Consider the following 13,244-nt stretch of genomic DNA (forward strand, 5'->3'; position numbering starts at 1 on the left):
CGTGGTTGACGTGCTGGCAGTGGATTGAATCAAGGCATGTGAAGCGTCTGGGGTAACCCATGGAAAGCTGTGTAGGTATGTATATTTGCGTGTGTGGACGTATGTATATACATGTGTATGGGGGTGGGTTGGGCCATTTCTTTCGTCTGTTTCCTTGCGCTACCTCGCAAACGCGGGAGACAGCGACAAAGCAAAAAAAAAAAAAATATATATATATATATGTATATATATATATATATATATATATATATATATATATATATATATATATATATATATATATATATATATATATATTATCCCTGGGGATAATATATATATATATATATATATATATATATATATATATATATATATATATATATATATATATATATATTATCCCTGGGGATAGGGGAGAAAGAATACTTCCCACGTATTCCCTGCGTGTCGTAGAAGGCGACTAAAAGGGGAGGGAGCGGGGGGCTGGAAATCCTCCCCTCTCGTTTTTTTTTAATTTTCCAAAAGAAGGAACAGAGAATTGGGCCTGGTGAGGGTATTCCCTCAAAGGCCCAGTCCTCTGTTCTTAACGCTACCTCGCTAATGCGGGAAATGGCGAATAGTTTGAAAGAAAGAATATATATATATATATATATATATATATATATATATATATATATATATATATATATATATATATATATATATATTTTTTTTTTTCTTCTTTTTTTCTTTTAAACTATTCGCCATTTCCCGCGTTAGCGAGGTAGCGTTAAGAACAGAGGGCTGGGCCTTTTTTGGAATATCCTCACCTGGCCCCCTCTGTTCCTTCTTTTGGAAAATTAAAAAAAAAAAAACGAGAGGGGAGGATTTCCAGCACCCCGCTCCCTCCCCTTTTAGTCGCCTTCCACGACACGCAGGGAACACGTGGGAAGTATTCTTTCTCCCTATCCCCAGGGATGATATATATATATATATATATATATATATATATATATATATATATATATATATATATATATATATATATATATATATATATATATCTTTCTTTCTTTCATACTATTCGCCATTTCCCGCATTAGCGAGGTTGCGTTAAGAACAAAGGACTGGACCTTTGAGGGAATATCCTCAAATGGCCCCCTTCTCTGTCCCTTCTTTTGGAAAATTAAAAAAAAACGAGAGGGGAGGATTTCCAGCCCCCCCCGCTCCCTTCCCTTTTAGTCGCCTTCTACGACACGCAGGGAATACGTGGGAAGTATTCTTTCTCCCCTATCCCCAGGGATAGGATATATATATATATATATATATATATATATATATATATATATATATATATATATATATATATATATATATATGTATATATATATATATATATATATATATATATATATATATATATATACATATATATATGTGTGTGTGTGTGTGTGTGTGTGTGTGTGTGTGTGTAGACGATGTGTGGATCAAGTGTTTGCTTTGAAGAATGTATGTGAGAAATACTTTGAAAAGCAAATGGATTTGTATGTAGCATTTATGGATCTGGAGAAGGCATATGATAGAGTTGATAGAGATGCTCTGTGGAAGGTATTAAGAATATATGGTGTGGGAGGCAAGTTGTTAGAAGCATTGAAAAGTTTTTATCGAGGATGTAAGGCATGTGTACGTGTAGGAAGAGAGGAAAGTGATCGGCTCTTAGTGAATGTAGGTTTGCGGCAGGGGTGTGTGATGTGTCCATGGTTGTTTAATTTGTTTATGGATGGGGTTGTTAGGGAGGTAAATGAAAGAGTTTTGGAAAGAGGGGCAAGTATGAAGTCTATTGTGGATGAGAGAGCTTGGGAAGTGAGTCAGTTGTTGTTTGCTGATGATACAGCGCTGGTGGCTGATTCATGTGAGAAACTGCAGAAGCTGGTGACTGAGTTTGGTAAAGTGTGTGAAAGAAGAAAGTTAAGAGTAAATGTGAATAAGAGCAAGGTTATTAGGTACAGTAGGGTTGAGGGTCAAGTCAATTGGGAGGTAAGTTTGAATGGAGAAAAACTGGAGGAAGTAAAGTGTTTTAGATATCTGGGAGTGGATCTGGCAGCGGATGGAACCATGGAAGCGGAAGTGAATCATAGGGTGGGGGAGGGGGCGAAAATCCTGGGAGCCTTGAAGAATGTGTGGAATTCGAGAACATTATCTCGGAAAGCAAAAATGGTTATGTTTGAAGGAATAGTGGTTCCAACAATGTTGTATGGTTGCGAGGCGTGGGCTATGGATAGAGTTGTGCGCAGGAGGATGGATGTGCTGGAAATGAGATGTTTGAGGACAATGTGTGGTGTGAGGTGGTTTGATCGAGTAAGTAACGTAAGGGTAAGAGAGATGTGTGGAAATAAAAAGAGCGTGGTTGAGAGAGCAGAAGAGGGTGTTTTGAAATGGTTTGGGCACATGGAGAGAATGAGTGAGGAAAGATTGACCAAGAGGATATATGTGTCGGAGGTGGAGGGAACGAGGAGAAGTGGGAGACCAAATTGGAGGTGGAAAGATGGAGTGAAAAGGATTTTGTGTGATCGGGGCCTGAACATGCAGGAGGGTGAAAGGAGGGCAAGGAATAGAGTGAATTGGAGCGATGTGGTATACAGGGGTTGACGTGCTGTCAGTGGATTGAATCAAGGCATGTGAAGCGTCTGGGGTAAACCATGGAAGGCTGTGTAGGTATGTATATTTGCGTGTGTGGACGTGTGTATGTACATGTGTATGGGGGGGGTTGGGCCATTTCTTTCGTCTGTTTCCTTGCGCTACCTCGCAAACGCGGGAGACAGCGACAAAGTATAAAAAAAAAAAAAAAAAAAAAAAAAAAAAAAAAAAAAATATATATATATATATATATATATATATATATATATATATATATATATATATATATATATATATTTCTGGAAATCATTATAGGCTGGTCCTGCTTAATGGGAGATTTTGTTGTAGGTACTGGTTTGTAGGCAGTTCCTTCTCTCGTCAATGTAACATTTAGATATTCACAGGTTCCTGAATGCAGTGCGACTTCGAAGCTCATCTTAGACTGAAATATTTTCTAAGGGTTTGAAGTTTATGGAAAATTGGGTGAAAATCTATTAAAGAAATAGCCGAAAAAAATCTTAAACCTTGGATGCTTTAATATGTTTGGAAATGTATTGAATAAATTTTCAAGAATTTAGAAAGGTAGTTTCCCTCAGCACTGGCATTGGTAAGAGGCATCAGTATGGAGATAACTATAACAATATTGATTCACAGTCCATTCTCTTCAATGATTCTAATTTATGTGTTGGTGTATTCCATGATATGAGTAACTTGGAAAAATGCAATATATACACGAAGAAAATCAAGGTATTAATGTGCAGTTGAAAACAGAAGAGCATCAACACGGTCTATATAATGGATCAAAACTTATAAAATGAGAGAAAATAAAGTATTTAATAATTGTTAGTGATACTCGGAGTTTATACAGCACTGCCTGCCCATAGTAAACAAAGTTTTATCGTTGGCCAGTGGAGGTCTTATTTTCTTAAATTAACTAGAAGCCAGAGAGAACTAAGACCAAGTAAGTCAAGTCCTATGACGCTGCATTGTTCTGTTTGTATATGGTAGAGGAAGTAAACGTTGCCGATCAGGGCAAGCTGGTGGGTGAAACTGAGAACACTTATTTTTACCCTCAGTCAAAACTTCATAACTAACTGAGGAAATGTGTTTATTGATGTTGCTCTGTATTTGACCCCAGTTTGGAGTAACACCGAGAGTTTCACCTCGATAAGTGTGATTTGAGTATGATGACAGTAGACACCTGGTGCTGCATCGAGGAGGACGGATCTTGCTGCTAGTGATGGTTTGTACATGTCTATTGAATGTAACACTTTAACTGGTAGAATATTAACCTGTAGATTTAGTTATAGTTGATGTGTTAACAGAAATGATTTGTGGACTTCAAGGGAATGCACTTCAGTGGACTCATTTAGTAGTAGTAGTAGTGGTAGTTATATTTGTACCTAAGCTTATATGGATCGTTTTCTTCCATCCTGTGAAGTATACATAAGTTATCTGGTGATAAAGGAAAAGTTCGATGAAGTAACGGTAAAAATAACTACCACTGCGCTAGAAATAGTTTTGGGAATTGATTTCTCGTTTTACTTTCAAAATGTTGTTATTACCTGCTGAGAGCCAGCTGGTCACTCTAACAATTTTAGCCAATAGTGGTGAGGTTTATGAAGGGGACAGAAAATGTAGGATAAATAGAAGTGGGGCATTTAGTCAACCAGATACAGACTAGTGTGTAAAATGTTTTATTGTCATGTGACTTGCCACAATACATGTTTTCGTTATCATCAAATGATTAACACTTTTCTGAAATATTTTGGTGCCCTTTTCTTTACATACACAACATGTGAGTGTTGTGAGGGTATGCAGTGCTTATGCATATATCAAATAATTCTATTTCATATGTAGATATGATATTCAAGTTCATATTAGCATTAACAGATGCTTTTTGGCACATACTTTGTAAGTTACCTTTCCAAATTTTTATATTTTGTCTCATTATTGTTTTATACGTGATGCCACATTCAAAGTATTACATATGCTGTAAGATTACTGAGGCTTTTTTTTTCATCTGAGATAACACAGGTAATTGAAGCCTTAATTAAGGCCATCGTATTAATGCTATATATATATATATATATATATATATATATATATATATTTATTATTATTATTATTTTGCTTTGTCGCTATCTCCTGCGTTTGCGAGGTAGCGCAAGGAAACAGACGAAAGAAATGGCCCAACCGACCTCCATACACAATGTATATACATACACGTCCACACACACAAATATACATACCTATACATCTCAATTTACACATATATATACACACACAGACACATACATATATACCCATGCACACAATTCACACTGTCTGCCTTTATTCACTCCCATCGCAACCTCGCCACACATGGAATACCATCCCCCCCCCTCATGTGCGCGAGGTAGCACTAGGAAAAGACAACAAAGGCCCCATTCGTTCACACTCAGTCTCTAGCTGTCATGCAATAATGCCAGAAACCACAGCTCCCTTTCCACATCCAGGCCCCACACAACTTTCCATGGTTTACCCCAGACGCTTCACCTGCCCTGATTCAATCCACTGACAGTACATCAACCCCGGTATACCACATCGATCCAATTCACTCTATTCCTTGCCCTCCTTTCACCCTCCTGCATGTTCAGGCCCCGATCACACAAAATGATTTGACTCCATCTTTCCACCTCCAATTTGGTCTCCCACTTCTCCTCGTTCCCTCCACCTCCGACACATATATCCTCTTGGTCAATTTTCCTCACTCATTCTCTCCATGTGCCCAAACGATTTCAAAACACCCTCTTCTGCTTTATCAACGACGCTCTTTTTATTTCCACACATCTCTCTTACCCTTACATTACTTACTCGATCAAACCACCTCACACCACACATTGTCCTCAAACATCTCATTTCCAGTACATCCACCCTCCTGCACACAACTCTATCCATAGCCCACGCCTCGCAACCATACAACATTGTTGGAACCACTATTCCTTCAAACATACCCATTTTTGCTTTCTGAGATAATGTTCTCGGCTTCCACACATTCTTCAAGGCTCCCAGGATTTTCGCCCCCTTCCCCCACCCTATGATTCACTTCCGCTTCCATGTTTCCATCCGCTGCCAGATCCACTCCCAGATATCTAAAACACTTTACTTCCTCCAGTTTTTCTCCATTCAAACTTTTTTTTTTTTTTTTTTTTTCCGCTGTCTCCCGCGTTTGCGAGGTAGCGCAAGGAAACAGACGAAAGAAATGGCCCAACCCACCCCTATACACATGTATATACATACGTCCACACACGCAAATATACATACCTACACTACCTACACAGCTTTCCATGGTTTACCCCAGTCGCTTCACATGCCTTGATTCACTCCACTGACAGCACGTCAACTCCGGTATACCACATCGCTCCAATTCACTCTATTCCTTGCCCTCTTTTCACCCTCCTGCATGTTCAGGCCCCGATCACACAAAATCTTTTTCACTCCATCTTTCCACCTCCAATTTGGTCTCCCTCTTCTCCTCATTCCCTCCACCTCCGACACATATATTCTCTTGGTCAATCTTTCCTCACTCATTCTCTCCATGTGCCTGAACCATTTCAAAACACCCTCTTCTGCTCTCTCAACCATGCTCTTTTTATTTCCACACATCTCTCTTACCCTTACGTTACTTACTCGATCAAACCACCTCACACCACACATTGTCCTCAAACATCTCATTTCCAGCACATCCATCCTCCTGCGCACAACTCTATCCATAGCCCACGCCTCGCAACCATACAACATTGTTGGAACCACTATTCCTTCAAACATACCCATTTTTGCTTTCCGAGATAATGTTCTCGACTTCCACACATTCTTCAAGGCTCCCAGAATTTTCGCCCCCTCCCCCACCCTATGATCCACTTCCGCTTCCATGGTTCCATCCGCTGCCAGATCCACTCCCAGATATCTAAAACACTTCACTTCCTCCAGTTTTTCTCCATTCAAACTCACCTCCCAATTGACTTGACCCTCAACCCTACTGTACCTAATAACCTTGCTCTTATTCACATTTACTCTTAACTTTCTTCTTTCACACACTTTACCAAAGTGAGTGCTCAAATTGTGAGTGAGTGAGTGCTCAAATTACAGAGGTATAAGTTTGTTGAGTATTCCTGGCAAATTATATGGGAGGGTATTGATTGAGAGGGTGAAGGCATGTACAGAGCATCAGATTGGGGAAGAGCAGTGTGGTTTCAGAAGTGGTAGAGGATGTGTGGATCAGGTGTTTACTTTGAAGAATGTATGTGAGAAATACTTAGAAAAGCAAATGGATTTGTATGTAGCATTTATGGATCTGGAGAAGGCATATGATAGAGTTGATAGAGATGCTCTGTGGAAGGTATTAAGAATATATGGTGTGGGAGGCAAGTTGTGAGAAGCAGTGAAAAGTTTTTATCAAGGATGTAAGGCATGTGTACGTGTAGGAAGAGAGGAAAGGGATTGGTTCTCAGTGAATGTAGGTTTGCGGCAGGGGTGTGTGATGTCTCCATGGTTGTTTAATTTGTTTATGGATGGGGTTGTTGGGAGGTGAATGCAAGAGTTTTGGAAAGAGGGGCAAGTATGAAGTCTGTTGTGGATGAGAGAGCTTGGGAAGTGAGTCAGTTGTTGTTCGCTGATGATACAGCGCTGGTGGCTGATTCATGGGAGAAACTGAAGAAGCTGGTGACTGAGTTTGGTGAAGTGTGTGAAAGAAGAAAGTTAAGAGTAAATGTGAATAAGAGCAAGGTAATTAGGTACAGTAGGGTTGAGGGTCAAGTCAATTGGGAGGTAAGTTTGAATGGAGAAAAACTGGAGGAAGTAAAGTGTTTTAGATATCTGGGAGTGGATCTGGCAGTGGATGGAACCATGGAAGTGGAAGTGGATCATAGGGTGGGGAAGGGGGCGAAAATCCTGGGAGCCTTGAAGAATGTGTGGAAGTCGAGAACATTATCTCGGAAAGCAAAAATGGGTATGTTTGAAGGAATAGTGGTTCCAACAATGTTGTATGGTTGCGAGGCGTGGGCTATGGATAGAGTTGTGCGCAGGAGGATGGATGTGCTGGAAATGAGATGTTTGAGGACAATGTGCGGTGTGAGGTGGTTTGATCGAGTAAGTAATGTAAGGGTAAGAGAGATGTGTGGAAATAAAAAGAGCGTGGTTGATAGAGCAGAAGAGGGTGTTTTGAAATGGTTTGGGCACATGGAGAGAATGAGTGTGGAAAGATTGACCAAGAGGATATATGTGTCGGAGGTGGAGGGAATGAGGAGAAGTGGGAGACCAAATTGGAGGTGGAAAGATGGAGTGAAAAAGATTTTGTGTGATCGGGGCCTGAACATGCAGGAGGGTGAAAGGAGGGCAAGGAATAGAGTGAATTGGATCGATGTGGTATACTGGGGTTGACGTGCTGTCAGTGGATTGAATCAGGGCATGTGAAGCGTCTGGGGTAAACCATGGAAAGCTGTGTAGGTATGTATATTTGCGTGTGTGGATGTATGTATATACATGTGTATGGGGGTGCGTTGGGCCATTTCTTTCGTCTGTTTCCTTGCACTACCTTGCAAACGCGGGATACAGCGGCAAAAAAAAATATGTATATATATATATATATATATATATATATATATATATATATATATATATATATATATATATATATAGTACGAAAGAAAAGAAAATATATATATATATATATATATATATATATATATATATATATATATATATATATATTCTTTCGTACTATTCGCCATTTCCCACGTCAGCGAGGTAGCGTTAAGAACAGAGGAATGGGCCTTTGAGGGAACATCCTCACCTGGCCCCATTCTCAGTTCCTCCTTTTTGAAAATTGAAAAAAACGAGAGGGGAGGATTTCCAGCCACCCGCTCCCTCCCCTTTTAGTCGCCTTCTACGACACGCAGGGAATACGTGGGAAGTATTCTTTCTCCCCTAACCCCAGGGATGATATATATATATATATTTTTTTTTTTTTTATACTTTGTCGCTGTCTCCCGCGTTTGCGAGGTAGCGCAAGGAAACAGACGAAAGAAATGGCCCAACCCCCCCCATACACATGTATATACATACGTCCACACACGCAAATATACATACCTACACAGCTTTCCATGGTTTACCCCAGACGCTTCACATGCCCTGATTCAATCCACTGACAGCACGTCAACCCCAGTATACCACATCGATCCAATTCACTCTATTCCTTGCCCTCCTTTCACCCTCCTGCATGTTCAGGCCCCGATCACACAAAATCTTTTTCACTCCATCTTTCCACCTCCAATTTGGTCTCCCTCTTCTCCTTGTTCCTTCCACCTCCGACACATATATCCTCTTGGTCAATCTTTCCTCACTCATTCTCTCCATGTGACCAAACCATTTCAAAACACCCTCTTCTACTCTCTCAACCACGCTCTTTTTATTTCCACACATCTCTCTTACCCTTACGTTACTTACTCGATCAAACCACCTCACACCACACATTGTCCTCAAACATCTCATTTCCAGCACATCCATCCTCCTGCCTACAACTCTATCCATAGTCCACGCCTCGCAACCATACAACATTGTTGGAACCACTATTCCTTCAAACATACCCATTTTTGCTTTCCGAGATAATGTTCTCGACTTCCACACATTCTTCAAGGCTCTCAGAATTTTCGCCCCCTCCCCCACCCTATGATCCACTTCCACTTCCATGTTTCCATCCGCTGCCAGATCCACTCCCAGATATCTAAAACACTTCACTTCCTCCAGTTTTTCTCCATTCAAACTCACCTCCCAATTGACTTGACCCTCAACCCTACTGTACCTAATAACCTTGCTCTTATTCACATTTACTCTTAACTTTCTTCTTTCACACACTTTACCAAACTCAGTCACCAGGTTCTGCAGTTTCTCACATGAATCAGCCACCAGCGCTGTATCATCAGCGAACAACAACTGACTCACTTCCCAAGCTCTCTCATCCCCAACAGACTTCATCCTTGCCCCTCTTTCCAAAACTCTTGCATTCACCTCCCTAACAACCTCATCCATAAACATATATATATATATATATATATATATATATATATATATTCTTTCGTACTATTCGCCATTTCCCACGTCAGCGAGGTAGCGTTAAGAACAGAGGAATGGGCCTTTGAGGGAACATCCTCACCTGGCCCCCTTCTCAGTTCCTTCTTTTGGAAAATTGAAAAAAACGAGAGGGGAGGATTTCCAGCCACCCGCTCCCTCCCCTTTTAGTCGCCTTCTACGACACGCAGGGAATACGTGGGAAGTATTCTTTCTCCACTATCCCCAGGGATGATATATATATATATCTTTCTTTCTTTCTTTCAAACTATTCGCCATTTCCCGCATTAGCGAGGTAGCGTTAAGAACAGAGGACTGGGCCTTGAGGGAATACCCTCACCTGGCCCAATTCTCTGTTCCTTCTTTTGGAAAACTAAAAAAAAAACGAGAGGGGGAGGATTTCCAGCCCCCCGCTCCCTCCCCTTTTAGTCGCCTTCTACGACACGCAGGGAATACGTGGGAAGTATTCTTTCTCCCCTATCCCCAGGGATATATATATATATATATATATATATATATATATATATATATATATATATATATATATATTTTTTTTTTTTTTTTTTGTCGCTGTCTCCTACGTTTGCGAGGTAGCACAAGAGGATGTGTGGATCAGGTGTTTGCTTTGAAGAATATATGTGAGAAATATTTACAAAAGCAAATGGATTTGTATGTAGCATTTATGGATCTGGAGAAGGCATATGATAGAGTTGATAGAGATGCTCTGTGGAAGGTATTAAGAATATATGGTGTGGGAGGCAAGTTGTTAGAAGCAGTGAAAAGTTTTTATCGAGGATGTAAGGCATGTGTACGTGTAGGAAGAGAGGAAAGTGATTGGTTCTCAGTGAATGTAGGTTTGCAGCAGGGGTGTGTGATGTCTCCATGGTTGTTTGATTTGTTTATGGATGGGGTTGTTAGGGAGGTGAATGCAAGAGTTTTGGAAAGAGGGGCAAGTATGCAGTCTGTTGTGGATGAGAGAGTTTGGGAAGTGAGTCAGTTGTTGTTCGCTGATGAAACAGCGCTGGTGGCTGATTCATGTGAGAAACTGCAGAAGCTGGTGACTGAGTTTGGTAAAGTGTGTGAAAGAAGAAAGTTAAGAATAATTTGCATAAGAGCAGGGTTATTAGGTACAGTAGGGTTGAGGGTCAAGTCAATTGGGAGGTAAGTTTGAATGGAGAAAAACTGGAGGAAGTAAAGTGTTTTAGATGTCTGAGAGTGGATCTGGCAGTGGATGGAACCATGGAAGCGGAAGTGAATCATAGGGTGGGGGAGGGGGCAAAAACCCTGGGAGCCTTGAAGAATGTTTAGAAGTCGAGAACATTATCTCGGAAAGCAGAAATGGGTATGTTTGAAGGAATAGTGGTTCCAACAATGTTGTATGGTTGCGAGACGTGCAGAGGAGGTTGGATGTGCTGGAAATGAGATGTTTGAGGACAATATGTGGTGTGAGGTGGTTTGATCGAGTAAGTAACGTAAGGGTAAGAGATGTGTGGAAATAAAAAGAGCGTTGTTGAGAGAGCAGAAGAGGGTGTTTTGAAATGGTTTGGGCACATGGAGAGAATGAGTGAGGAAAGATTGACCAAGAGGATATATGTGTCGGAGGTGGAGAGAACGAGGAGAAGTGGGAGACCAAATTGGAGGTGGAAAGATAGAGTGAAAAAGATCTTGATTGATCGGTGCCTGAATATGCACGAGGTTGAAAGGCGGGCAATGAATAGAGTGAATTGGATCGATGTGGTATACCGGGGTTGACGTGCTGTCAGTGGATTGAATCAGGGCATGTGAAGCGTCTGGGGTAAACCATGGAAAGTTGTGTGGGGCCTGGATGTGGAAAGGGAGCTGTGGTTTCGGGCATTATTACATGACAGCTAGAGACTGAGTGTGAACGAATGGGGCCTTTGTTGTATTTTCCTAGCGCTACCTCACACACATGAGGGGGGAGGGGGATTTTATTCCATGTGTGGCGAGGTGGCGATGGGAATAAATAAAGGCAGACAGTATGAATTATGTACATGTGTATATATATATATGTCTATGTGTGTATATATATGTGTACATTGAGATGTATAGGTATGTATATTTGCGTGTGTGGACGTGTATGTATATACATGTGTATGGGGGTGGGTTGGGCCATTTCTTTTGTCTGTTTTCTTGCGCTACCTCATGGATGCGGGAGACAGCGAGAAAGCAAAATAAATAAATAAATGATTATATATGTATATATATATATATATATATATGGGAGTGGGGGAGGAATGGGATGTATTTAGGGAATCAGTGATGGATTGCACAAAAGATGCTTGTGGCATGAGAAGAGTGGGAGGTGGGTTGATTAGAAAGGGTAGTGAGTGGTGGGATGAAGAAGTAAGAGTATTAGTTAAAGAGAAGAGAGAGGCATTTGGACGATTTTTGCAGGGAAAAAATGAAATTGAGTGGGAGACGTATAAAAGAAAGAGACAGGAGGTCAAGAGAAAGGTGCAAGAGGTGAAAAAAAGGGCAAATGAGAGTTGGGGTGAGAGAGTATCATTAAATTTTAGGGAGAATAAAAAGATGTTCTGGAAGGAGGTAAATAAAGTGAGTAAGACAAGGGAGCAAATGGGAACTTCAGTGAAGGGTGCAAATGGGGAGGTGATAACAAGTAGTGGTGATGTGAGAAGGAGATGGAGTGAGTATTTTGAAGGTTTGTTGAATGTGTTTGATGATAGAGTGGCAAATATAGGGTGTTTTGGTCGAGGTGGTGTGCAAAGTGCGAGGGTTGGGGAAAATGATTTGGTAAACAGAGAAGAGGTAGTAAAAGCTTTGCGGAAGATGAAAGCCGGCAAGGCAGCAGGTTTGGATGGTATTGCAGTGGAATTTATTAAAAAAGGGGGTGACTGTATTGTTGACTGGTTGGTAAGGTTATTTAATGTATGTAGGAGCGGGGGGCTGGAAATCCTCCCCTCTCAATTTTTTTTAATTTTCCAAAAGAAGGAACAGAGAAGGGGGCCAGGTGAGGATATTCCCTCAGTGGCCCAGTTCTCTGTTCTTAACGCTACCTCGCTAACGCGGGAAATGGCGAATAGTTTGAAAAAAAAAAAAAAAAAAAAAAATGACTCATGGTGAGGTGCCTGAGGATTGGCGGAATGCGTGTATAGTGCCATTGTACAAAGGCAAAGGGGATAAGAGTGAGTGCTCAAATTACAGAGGTATAAGTTTGTTGAGTATTCCTGGCAAATTATATGGGAGGGTATTGATTGAGAGGGTGAAGGCATGTACAGAGCATCAGATTGGGGAAGAGCAGTGTGGTTTCAGAAGTGGTAGTGGATGTGTGGATCAGGTGTTTGCTTTGAAGAATGTATGTGAGAAATACTTAGAAAAGCAAATGGATTTGTATGTAGCATTTATGGATCTGGAGAAGGCATATGATAGAGTTGATAGAGATGCTCTGTGGAAGGTATTAAGAATATATGGTGTGGGAGGCAAGTTGTTAGAAGCAGTGAAAAGTTTTTATCGAGGATGTAAGGCATGTGTACGTGTAGGAAGAGAGGAAAGTGATTGGT

General features: G+C 40.8%; 1 protein-coding gene across 3 annotated transcripts in view; it reads left to right on the top strand.

The window, feature by feature from the left end:
- The first annotated feature begins 3,431 nt into the window (after positions 1 to 3,431).
- Sce (E3 ubiquitin-protein ligase Sce) overlaps positions 3,432 to 13,244 on the top strand; it is an 85,923-nt gene continuing 76,110 nt past the window's right edge. Inside the window, exons 1-2 of one of the 3 annotated variants that reach the window (XM_071665073.1) lie at positions 3,435 to 3,559; positions 3,737 to 3,841. The gene's annotated coding sequence lies outside the window, so the exon portion shown is untranslated. Of the gene's footprint in view, positions 3,560 to 3,736; positions 3,842 to 13,244 lie in introns of all 3 variants that reach the window. The other 2 variants (XM_071665075.1, XM_071665074.1) reach the window with 2 other exon arrangements.

The sequence above is a fragment of the Panulirus ornatus genome, chromosome 9 (assembly GCF_036320965.1).
Source record: "Panulirus ornatus isolate Po-2019 chromosome 9, ASM3632096v1, whole genome shotgun sequence".
NCBI lineage: Eukaryota > Metazoa > Arthropoda > Malacostraca > Decapoda > Palinuridae > Panulirus > Panulirus ornatus.